General features: G+C 43.8%; 1 long non-coding RNA gene across 1 annotated transcript in view; it reads right to left on the bottom strand.

Moving 5' to 3' along the window:
- LOC124003359 overlaps window positions 1-10,637 on the bottom strand; it is a 51,374-nt gene extending 40,737 nt beyond the window's left edge. Inside the window, exon 1 of the long non-coding RNA XR_006833207.1 lies at window positions 10,330-10,637. This is a non-coding gene — a long non-coding RNA (uncharacterized LOC124003359). The remainder of the gene's footprint in view (window positions 1-10,329) is intronic.
- Between the last annotated feature and the right edge of the window lie 721 nt (window positions 10,638-11,358).

Raw genomic sequence — 11,358 nt, 5'->3', positions numbered from 1 at the left:
TTAAGGCTATTCCATGTGAGAAATTGCCAAGAAACTGAAGATCTCGTACATCGCTGTGTAGTACTCCCTTCACAGAACAGCGCAAACTGTCTCTAACCAGAATATTAAGAGGAGTGAGAGGCCCCAGTGCACAACTGAGTAAGAGGACAAGTACATTAGAGTGTCTAGTTTGAGAAACAGAAGTCCTCAACTGGCAGCTTCATTAAATTGTACCTGCAAAACACCAGTCTCAACGTCAACAGTGAAGAGGCGAGTCCGGGATGCTGGCCTTCAAAAACAAGGAAATTTCTAAGTGACCCCAAACTTTGAATGGTAGTGTAGATGTTTCATGGACATTGATGTTTGATAAAACGTGACCAAAGTGATTCAGTATTATACATATTATATACGTTTTCAATGTTTATGTCAAGGTAAAAAACAATTTATCTTTGTATTATTGCTGTAATGTCATTATTTAAAGTGCTATGTTCTTACTAGAGAAATGTACATTGGCAAAGAGCTTTATTGTTTCATGCATTTCACATTATTCTGTAAGATGTACACTATATTTACAAAAGTATATGCACACCCCTTCAAATGAGTGGATTCGGCTATTTCAGTCACACCCGGTGCTGACAGGTGTATAAAATCAAACCCACCGCCATGCAATCTCCATAGACAAACATTGACAGTAGAATGGCATAACCGGAGAGTTCAGTAATGCATACCCATAACATGATGCAGCCACCACCATTGCTTGAAAATATTACAAGTGGTAGTCAGTGATGTGTTGTTGGATTTTTTGCAGTATTACTTATCTGCATTATATTTCAAACAGGATGCATGTTTTGATTTTTGTTTTTCTGTACAGGCTTCCTTATTTTCACTGTTATTTAGGTTAGTATTGTGGAGTAACTAAAATATTGTTGATCCATCCTCAATTCCCTCATATCACAACCATTAATAATTAAACTGTAACTGTTTTAAAATCACCATTGCCCTCATGATGAAATCCCTGAGCAGTTTCCTTCCTCTACGGCAACTGAGTTAGGAAGGACGCATGTGTCTTTGTAGTGACTGGGTGTATTGATACACCATCCAAAGCCTAATTAAAACCTTTTTTTTCTTGAAATGTTTGCACCCTCTAATGCCATTAAGGTCTTTACCTGACCCTGCTGGTCATCTATGAATGTTTGAAAGTGTTTTTGTGTGCTCTATCTTGTTCTTAGCATGCTTATTTAAGATGGTGAGGAAAGCACTTTTAAAGAACAACCAGGCATCCTCTACTGAAGGGATGAGGTCAATATCCTTCCAGGATACCCGGGCCAGGTCGATTAGAAAGGCCTGCTCGCTGAAGTGTTTCAGGGAGCGTTTGACAGTGATGAGTGCAGGTCGCTTGACCGCTGACCCATTATGGATGCAGGCAATGAGGCAGTGATTGCTGAGATCTTGGTTGAAAACAGCAGAGGAGTATTTAGAGGGCAAGTTGGTTAGGATGATATCTATGATCTATGAGGGTGCCCGTGTTTACAGCTTTGGGGTGGTACCTGGTAGGTTCATTGATAATTTGTGTGAGATTGAGGGCATCAAGCTTAGATTGTAGGATGGCTGGGGTGTTAAGCATGTTCCAGTTTAGGTCACCTAGCAGCACGAGCTCTGAAGATAGATGGGGGGCAATCAGTTCACATATGGTGTCCAGAGCACAGCTGGGGGCAGAGGGTGGTCTATAGCAGGCGGCAACGGTGAGAGGCTTGTTTTTAGAGAGTTGGATTTTTAAAAGTAGAAGTTCAAATTGTTTGGGTACAGACCTGGGTAGTAGGACAGATCTCTGCAGTAGATTGCAACACCGCCCCCTGTGGCAGTTCTATCTTGTCTGAAAATGTTGTAGTTAGAGATGGAGATTTCAGAGTTTTTGGTGGTCTTCCTAAGACAGGATTCAGACACGGCTAGGACATCCGGGTTGGCAGAATGTGCTAAAGCAGTGAATAAAACAAGCTTAGGGAGGAGGCTTCTAATGTTAACATGCATGAAACCAAGGCTATTACGGTTACAGAAGTCATCAAAAGAGAACGCCTGGGGAATAGGAGTGGAGCTAGGCACTGCAGGGCCTGGATTCACCTCTACATCACCAGAGGAACAGAGGAGGAGTAGGATAAGGGTACGGCTAAAAGCTATGAGAATTGGTCGTCTAGGACGTCCGGAAGCTTGGATAGATGTTTAACATATCAGCTAACCACATCTTATGATATAGGAATGTAATGCCCGATAGTCGATGACGTGGCACAACCATTGGTTGATGCAATGCAACGTCTTCAACGTAATCAGACAGGAACACCACCAGTTTGTGGTTAGGTGATATGTTCAACACTAGCCTCACGTGGCCATCCATCCAAATCTTGTTTTGGCAGTCTGAAGAAATCCAGTATAGGATTTTGTGTTTGAATGGGAGTGTAGGTTTTTGTTCAGACCCTTCTCTAGCACGCCTAACTAACTGGTTGATAAACTGAATCACGTTAGTTGGGTTTGGAATGAAAACCTGCAGGGTTTGGAGCGAAAACCTACAGGATGGTAGCTCTCCAGGAACAGAGTTGGTCAGCCCTGCAATAGTGATTTGGGATTTGTAAAATATAAAAGCAGAGGCCAATAAATCATCAAATAATCTGAACCAATTATGCTAATCTGTTATGTTAACGATCCGTTATAATAGACACAGAAATGATGAAGCAATGAAGACCACCTGGAACGCACCCATGTAGACCTGAGACGAGCCCGCTGGCTAGCAAGGCAACCGCAGCCTAGCAATGAATGCAGAGGGAGAGGACGGAAATGGAGTCACTGGACAAGGCGGGAACGAGATGGTGGTTAGGATTAGTGCAGTATTATCAACAGGAGAGGTGTACTTGGAAAACTGAGGAGGAGTGGAGGGAAATGGAGAGGGAGAGAAGGTCTAAGAGAGAGAGGGAAGAAGAGGGTGAGCTTGAGTCGGATAAGAATGGTGTAAAAAAGGGAAATGGTTTGTTAAAGAAGGGGAAAATGTGTAAGCAGAGGAAGCTGAAGGACGAGAAATTGAAGTGAATGAGGGTGAATTATCGGAGGTGGTAGGTATCGGAGACCGAGGTGTGCACTTAGGATCAGGATAAAGATGAGTCTGTGACAGTAGGAGTGAAGTTTATGGAAAAAATGGACTCTTGCCTTATGGCTGATCCATTTGTGGTTTCACTGTGGGTGAAACAATGGTTGGGTAATGTGGAATCGGTGAAGGTAACCAGAAGTGGGCTAGTGATAATGGTTTGTGTTTCTGCTGGTCAGAGGGTAGAAGGCGCTCAGAGTAAAACAAATGGGGGCAAGAAAAGCTCATTGTTTCGCTCTCAAGAAAAGGGCGCTGATGAAAGGAGTGATAACTGGGGTAACGTAAACTCACCCCATTCCATACAAATGTGCGCAACTGCCACATTCAAACGAGGTGACCAAAAAAACTAATGGGACTGTAGCGACTGTGTTGACTTCAAAATCGGGGGTGTGAACTAGGTTTCTATTCAAGCGTTGATCGACATGGTAATGGCTCTATAGTATTGGGGAAAAGTTGAAAAAAACGGACCCTCCATTACATCTTGACGTGTTATGTCGTAATGTACAGCACGCATAAAGCAACTATTTATGTCTTACAATCTCTCTCCACCAGGTGTAGCACTTCTCTCATCCTTTAAAAACAAGAAATGACAGTGACGCGAGTCATTTTTTGCGTCATCATTGCATGCAATCATTATTCTCAAAGCCGCTGTTTACTTCTAACAATTCCCAACAACTACCTAATACACACCCAACAACTACCTAATACACACAAATCTAACACGTTTTATCACTCCAGTGTTAATCTGAAAAATTGTAATTATTCGCCTACCTCCTCTTGCCTTTTGCACACAATGTATATAGACTCCCCTTTTTTTCCTACTGTGTTATTGACTTGTTAATTGTTTACTCCATGTGTAACTCTGTGTTGTCTGTTCACACTGCTATGCTTTATCTTGGCCAGGTCGCAGTTGCAAATGAGAACTTGTTCTCAACTAGCCTACCTGGTTAAATAAAGGTGAAATAAAAAATTAATTAAAAATTTAAAAAGTAATCTAACAATTCCCCAACAACTACCTAATACACACTAATCTAAAGGGTGAATGAGAATATGTACATATAAATATATGGATGAGCGATGGCCGAGTGGCATAGGCAAGTTGCAGTAGATAGTATAAAATACACATATATATATATATATATATATATGTGTGATATGAGTAATGTAAGATATGTAAACATTATTAAAGTGCCATTATTTAAAGTGGCATTGTTTAAAATGATTAGTGATCCATTTATTGAAGTGATCCACTTTTGACAATACATGCACTTAATTACAGTACTTATATTTAAAGTAAACCTCAAAAAAGCCCCAGTCCCTTTTAATAGCCGGGCAACAGCACACATTTCAGCAAATAGACACCTGTTTTGGGTCTAAATTGTTTATGTTGTTACCATGGACACAGCTCTGATTTTCCCACGGTCATGTGCATTAAAACATTTGTTTTTATTCTGTCATTGTAGCCCTGGCAACAACACCAAAAAGAAAACAACACATCAAGAAGTGCAAAATCGAGGATGTATGATCGGCAGCCTAGTCTGTGCAAGTCCCATCTGTGATGGATTTGTTATTATAAATGTACAATACCGTTCAAAAGTTGGAGTCACTTAGAAATGTCCTTGTCTTTGAAAGAAACACATTTTTATCCATTAAAATAACATAAAATTGATCAGAAATACAGTGTAGACATTGTTAATGTTGTAAATGACTATTGTAGCTAGAAATGGCTGATTTCATGTTATATCTACATAGGCCCATTATCAGCAACCGTCACTCCTGTGTTCTAATGGCATGACGTGTTAGCTAATCCAAGTTTATTGAGATTTAAATGTTTTTTAGAGTGAAGTACATCAAAAAAATCAAGAGAAAACTGCAAGACTCAATAGAAGACAAAACAAGGAACAAACCAAAAAAGACAGGCTTTTGAAAAATTAACTATTTTTCATAAAATTGTACAGTTATCTTAGCTAGCTGAATTGCTAGCAGAATTGTTTACTTGTTGCTAAGCAGTTGCTAGGGACTCTCCTGGAAGAAGCTAGCTAGCTTACAAAGAATAACAACAAAAAATATATAGTTAACAGAAGAAAGGAAGACAAAATAAGGACAAAAGAAGGACAGAAGAAAAAGGAAAAGAAAGAGGACAACAAAGTGAAACAGTCAGCACTTCTATTGCAACTTGTATTTCGTCGTCCTAACGTAGTCTACACTGCTATCTGCCCAGCAGCTAGCCAGCTAGCATACGTCCACCGTCTACCGAATAGCAGCACTGTAGAAACTATTACACTCAACTGAACGACTTGATTAGTGTAGTGTTAGCTAGCTACATAGTTGTCTTTGCTGTCTTCGTATCCAAGATAATTGTGTAGTTTAGAGCGTGTAGTCTTAGAGTGATTATCTTAATTTACCGAGGTTAGCTAGCCAGCTATTTGTCGTCCTTAACGTAGGAGACACTGCTAGCTAGCCAACAGCTAGCCAACATCTACTGAATAGAACTTCCGCACTCAACAACCCGGTCGCATTCCGCTTCGCTCCACAGGTAGTATCACATTTTTCATTTCATTTCATTACAGCGCAACGGTTTGATTTGTTTGATCGTAGCTAGCTACATAGCTAGCTACATAGCCGTCTTTGTATCAAAGATAATTGTGTAGTCTAGAGCGATTTTCTAGGTTAGCTAGCCAGCTATTGTCGTTCTTTTAACGCAACGTAACATAATCAACACTGCTAGCTAGCCAGCTAGCCCCCCGAATAGCAGCATTGTAGAAACTATTACACTCAACGGAACGACTTGATTAGTGTAGTGTCAACAACGCAGCCACTGCCAGCTAGCCTACTTCAGCAGTAGTAGGTAAGCTTAACTTTCTGAACATTTGAGACGTGTAGTCCACTTGTCATTCCAATCTCCTTGCATTAGCGTAGCCTCTTCTGTAGCCTGTCAACTATGCGTCTGTCTATCCCTGTTCTCTCCTCTCTGCACAGACCATACAAACGCTCCACACCGCGTGGCCGCTGCCACCCTAATCTGGTGGTCCCAGCGCGCACGACCCACGTGGAGTTCCAGGTCTCCGGTAGCCTCTGGAACTGCCGATCTGCAGCCAACAAGGCAGAGTTCATCTCAGCCTATGCCTCCCTCCAGTCCCTCGACTTCTTGGCACTGACAGAAACATGGATCACCACAGATAACACTGCTACTCCTACTGCTCTCTCTTCGTCCGCCCACGTGTTCTCGCACACCCCGAGAGCTTCTGGTCAGCGGGGTGGTGGCATCGGGATCCTTATCTCTCCCAAGTGGTCATTCTCTCTTTCTCCCCTTACCCATCTGTCTATCGCCTCCTTTGAATTCCATGCTGTCACAGTTACCAGCCCTTTCAAGCTTAACATCCTTATCATTTATCGCCCTCCAGGTCCCCTCGGAGAGTTCATCAATGAGCTTGATGCCTTGATAAGCTCCTTTCCTGAGGACGGCTCACCTCTCACAGTTCTGGGCGACTTTAACCTCCCCACGTCTACCTTTGACTCATTCCTCTCTGCCTCCTTTCCACTCCTCTCCTCTTTTGACCTCACCCTCTCACCTTCCCCCCCTACTCACAAGGCAGGCAATACGCTCGACCTCATCTTTACTAGATGCTGTTTTTCCACTAACCTCATTGCAACTCCCCTCCAAGTCTCCGACCACTACCTTGTATCCTTTTCCCTCTCGCTCTCATCCAACACTTCCCACACTGCCCCTACTCGGATGGTATCGCGCCGTCCCAACCTTCGCTCTCTCTCCCCCGCTACGCTCTCCTTTTCCATCCTATCATCTCTTCCCTCTGCTCAAACCTTCTCCAACCTATCTCCTGATTCTGCCTCCTCAACCCTCCTCTCCTCCCTTTCTGCATCCTTTGACTCTCTATGTCCCCTATCTTCCAGGCCGGCTCGGTCCTCCCCTCCCGCTCCGTGGCTTGATGACTCATTGCGAGCTCACAGAACAGGGCTCCGGGCAGCCGAGCGGAAATGGAGGAAAACTCGCCTCCCTGCGGACCTGGCATCCTTTCACTCCCTCCTCTCTACATTTTCCTCCTCTGTCTCTGCTGCTAAAACCACTTTCTACCACTCTAAATTCCAAGCATCTGCCTCTAACCCTAGGAAGCTCTTTGCCACCTTCTCCTCCCTCCTGAATCCTCCCCCCTCCCCCCCTCCCTCTCTGCAGATGACTTCGTCAACCATTTTGAAAAGAAGGTCGACGACATCCGATCCTCGTTTGCTAAGTCAAACGACACCGCTGGTTCTGCTCACAGTGCCCTACCCTGTGCTCTGACCATTTTCTCCCCTCTCTCTCCAGATGAAATCTCGCGTCTTGTGACGGCCGGCCGCCCAACAACCTGCCCGCTCGACCCTATCCCCTCCTCTCTTCTCCAGACCATTTCCGGAGACCTTCTCCCTTACCTCACCTCGCTCATCAACTTATCCCTGACCGCTGGCTACGTCCCTTCCGTCTTCAAGAGAGCGAGAGTTGCACCCCTTCTGAAAAAACCTACACTCGATCCCTCCGATGTCAACAACTACAGACCAGTATCCCTTCTTTCTTTTCTCTCCAAAACACTTGAACGTGCCGTCCTTGGTCAGCTCTCCCGCTATCTCTCTCAGAATGACCTTCTTGATCCAAATCAGTCAGGTTTCAAGACTAGTCATTCAACTGAGACTGCTCTTCTCTGTATCACGGAGGCGCTCCGCACCGCTAAAGCTAACTCTCTCTCCTCTGCTCTCATCCTTCTAGACCTATCGGCTGCCTTCGATACTATGAACCATCAGATCCTCCTCTCCACCCTCTCCGAGTTGGGCATCTCCGGCGCGGCCCACGCTTGGATTGCGTCCTACCTGACAGGTCGCTCCTACCAGGTGGCGTGGCGAGAATCTGTCTCCCCACCACGCGCTCTCACCACTGGTGTCCCCAAGGGCTTTGTTCTAGGCCCTCTCCTATTCTCGCTATACACCAAGTCACTTGGCTCTGTCATAACCTCACATGGTCTCTCCTATCATTGCTATGCAGACGACACACAATTAATCTTCTCGTTTCCCCCTTCTGATGACCAGGTGGCGAATCGCATCTCTGCATGTCTGGCAGACATATCAGTGTGGATGACGGATCACCACCTCAAGCTGAACTTCGGCAAGACGGAGCTGCTCTTCCTCCCGGGGAAGGACTGCCCGTTCCATGATCTCGCCATCACGGTTGACAACTCCATTGTGTCCTCCTCCCAGAGCGCTAAGAACCTTGGCGTGATCCTGGACAACACCCTGTCGTTCTCAACTAACATCAAGGCGGTGGCCCGTTCCTGTAGGTTCATGCTCTACAACATCCGCAGAGTTCGACCCTGCCTCACACAGGAAGCGGCGCAGGTCCTAATCCAGGCACTTGTCATCTCCCGTCTGGATTACTGCAACTCGCTGTTGGCTGGGCTCCCTGCCTGTGCCATTAAACCCCTACAACTCATCCAGAACGCCGCAGCCCGTCTAGTGTTCAACCTTCCCAAGTTCTCTCACGTCACCCCGCTCCTCCGCTCTCTCCACTGGCTTCCAGTTGAAGCTCGCATCCGCTACAAGACCATGGTGCTTGCCTACGGAGCTGTGAGGGGAACGGCACCTCAGTACCTCCAGGCTCTGATCAGGCCCTACACCCAAATAAGGGCACTGCGTTCATCCACCTCTGGCCTGCTCGCCTCCCTACCACTGAGGAAGTATAGTTCCCGCTCAGCCCAGTCAAAACTGTTCGCTGCTCTGGCTCCCCAATGGTGGAACAAACTCCCTCACGACGCCAGGACAGCGGAGTCAATCACCACCTTCCGGAGACACCTGAAACCCCACCTCTTTAAGGAATACCTAGGATAGGATAAAGTAATCCTTCTCACCCCCCTTAAAATATTTAGATGCACTATTGTAAAGTGGCTGTTCCACTGGATGTCATAAGGTGAATACACCAATTTGTAAGTCGCTCTGGATAAGAGCGTCTGCTAAATGACTTAAATGTAAATGTAAAGTTTATTTTAAAAGGCTAAGTGATCATTAGAAAACCCATTTGCAATTATGTTAGCACAGCTGAAAACTGTTGTCCTGATTAAAGAAGTAATAAAACTGGCCTTCTTTAGAATAGTTGAGTATCTGGAGCATCAGCATTTGTGGGTTTGATTACAGGCTCAAAATGTCCAGAAACAATGAACTTCCTTCTGAAACTCGTCAGCCTATTCTTGTTCTGAGAATTGAAGTCTATTCCATGCGAGAAATGACCAAGAAACTGAAGATCTCATACAACACTGTGTACTACTCCCTTCATTGCATGTCAATCTTCTCAGACGGGTTGATATGCTGTTTACTTGTTTGTAAATATTTGCGTGTCCTCAGCATCTTGTCTCATTGTCAAACTAGTGTCTGTCAATGCAGTCGTATTTCTGTATCACATTAAGTTGGAGTGGATGTGGCGCAGCAACAAAAAGTTCTCCTTCAAACAGGGGAAAGAGTGGGGGGTGGAGGGGTGAAATAAATCAACACAAACAATGAAGTACTGATATTCATTGATTTGCACAAAAGGACGCTCATTGTAAATTCAATTGTTATTGGCGTTGATTTTTTTTTCCTTTACGCTAATAAGCTAGCTTAAAGTTGCACAGATAATTAGCCTTTAACCCAACAGGCCACAGGAATGACAGGATAAAAATCAACCAATCAAAAAGATATTCCAAGCTGGTTCAGAGACTATAATGTTTTTTGTACTGTTATTATGATGAAACTTGCCACAAATAGCAACGGGTAAAGGGAAAGTTTTGAGTAAAGTTCAGTGATCAAATGTTGGGTAGAATGGTGGTTTCATTCGGTGGCCAGATCACCTTGATCAAATTCTATGGTCTACAGGCTGCTTGACCTATAAGAGAAACCCTGTTTTTGATATCAATTATGAAACCAAAAGACTAGAAATGACAGGAAATAGACTATACTTAAGTGTCTGGAGCCCATAAAGAATACAGAAGTAACAGATACAGAGTGGCACTACTTAGTTCTGTTATTTATAACCAGATCAGTAGAAATGTAGGGCGAAATGAAATGAAATGAAACTACAGTTCTGCAATTGCAGAAATGAGGCTTTTAGTATAATACATATGATTTTATAGCACTTTTCTAAAAACCCAAAGATGTTAAAATAAGCAACTATGAGGAAAACCAACACAAAAATGGCAACAAATTACCTGGGCTTGGGGTCGAAGAGGAGGCAGGAAGAAAGAGACGACACAAACAAAACTTCTAGATGGTGTGTAGACGCAACCAGAAGGGGAATGTTGCAATCAACAGACGTCATCCTCAATTTTTCACTATGCAACACACTGCAATAAGCTGTGCACTGACGGATCAAACACACAACGGGTTTATCAACACACTGCAATAAGCTGTGCACTGACGGATCAAACACACAACGGGTTTATCAACACACTGCAATAAGCTGTGCACTGACGGATCAAACACACAACGGGTTTATCAACACACTGCAATAAGCTGTGCACTGATCAAACACACAACGATCAAACACTGCAATAAGCTGTGCACTGAACAAACACACAACGGGTTTATCAACACACTGCAATAAGCTGTGCACTGATCAAACACACAACGATCAAACACAATAAGCTGTGCAATCAAACACACAACGGGTTTATCAACACACTGCAATAAGCTGTGCACTGACGGATCAAACACACAACGGGTTTATCAACACTTATGTAAGATGTATTGTAATATTCCTAGTATTTTATATTTAACATTAATGAGGCCTGTAATTACAAAGACAGACACATCAAATACACATTACAAAATGCAAAACTTCACAAACAGCAAACATGAGGGTATTGAAATGCAGCAACAGTTCACACAGTACAGTATCAAACGGATGTCTCTACATAGCCAAAGAGCGTTGTGGTTAAAAAGGTACCTAAACTCATCTTCTCACAGGCTATTTGTGTGCTGAGCTATCATGCTCTACTTAACTGATTAGAGCAACATGAGGGTATAGAAATGCAGCAACAGTTCACACTGTACGTGTCAGTGTCAAACGAATGTCACTACGTAGCCAAAGAGCGTTGTGGTTAAAAAGGTACCTCAACCCATCTTCTCACAGACTTTTTGTGTGCTGAGCTATCATGCTCTACTTAACTTATTAGAGCAAATGTCAATGTGGCAATTAGGACAAAATGTGATATATTTATACGTGAAATAAAATGAAA

This window comes from Oncorhynchus gorbuscha, linkage group LG18 (genome assembly GCF_021184085.1).
Source record: "Oncorhynchus gorbuscha isolate QuinsamMale2020 ecotype Even-year linkage group LG18, OgorEven_v1.0, whole genome shotgun sequence".
Taxonomy (NCBI): Eukaryota; Metazoa; Chordata; class Actinopteri; order Salmoniformes; family Salmonidae; genus Oncorhynchus; species Oncorhynchus gorbuscha.
This window is presented reverse-complemented; position numbering and strand designations above follow the sequence as displayed.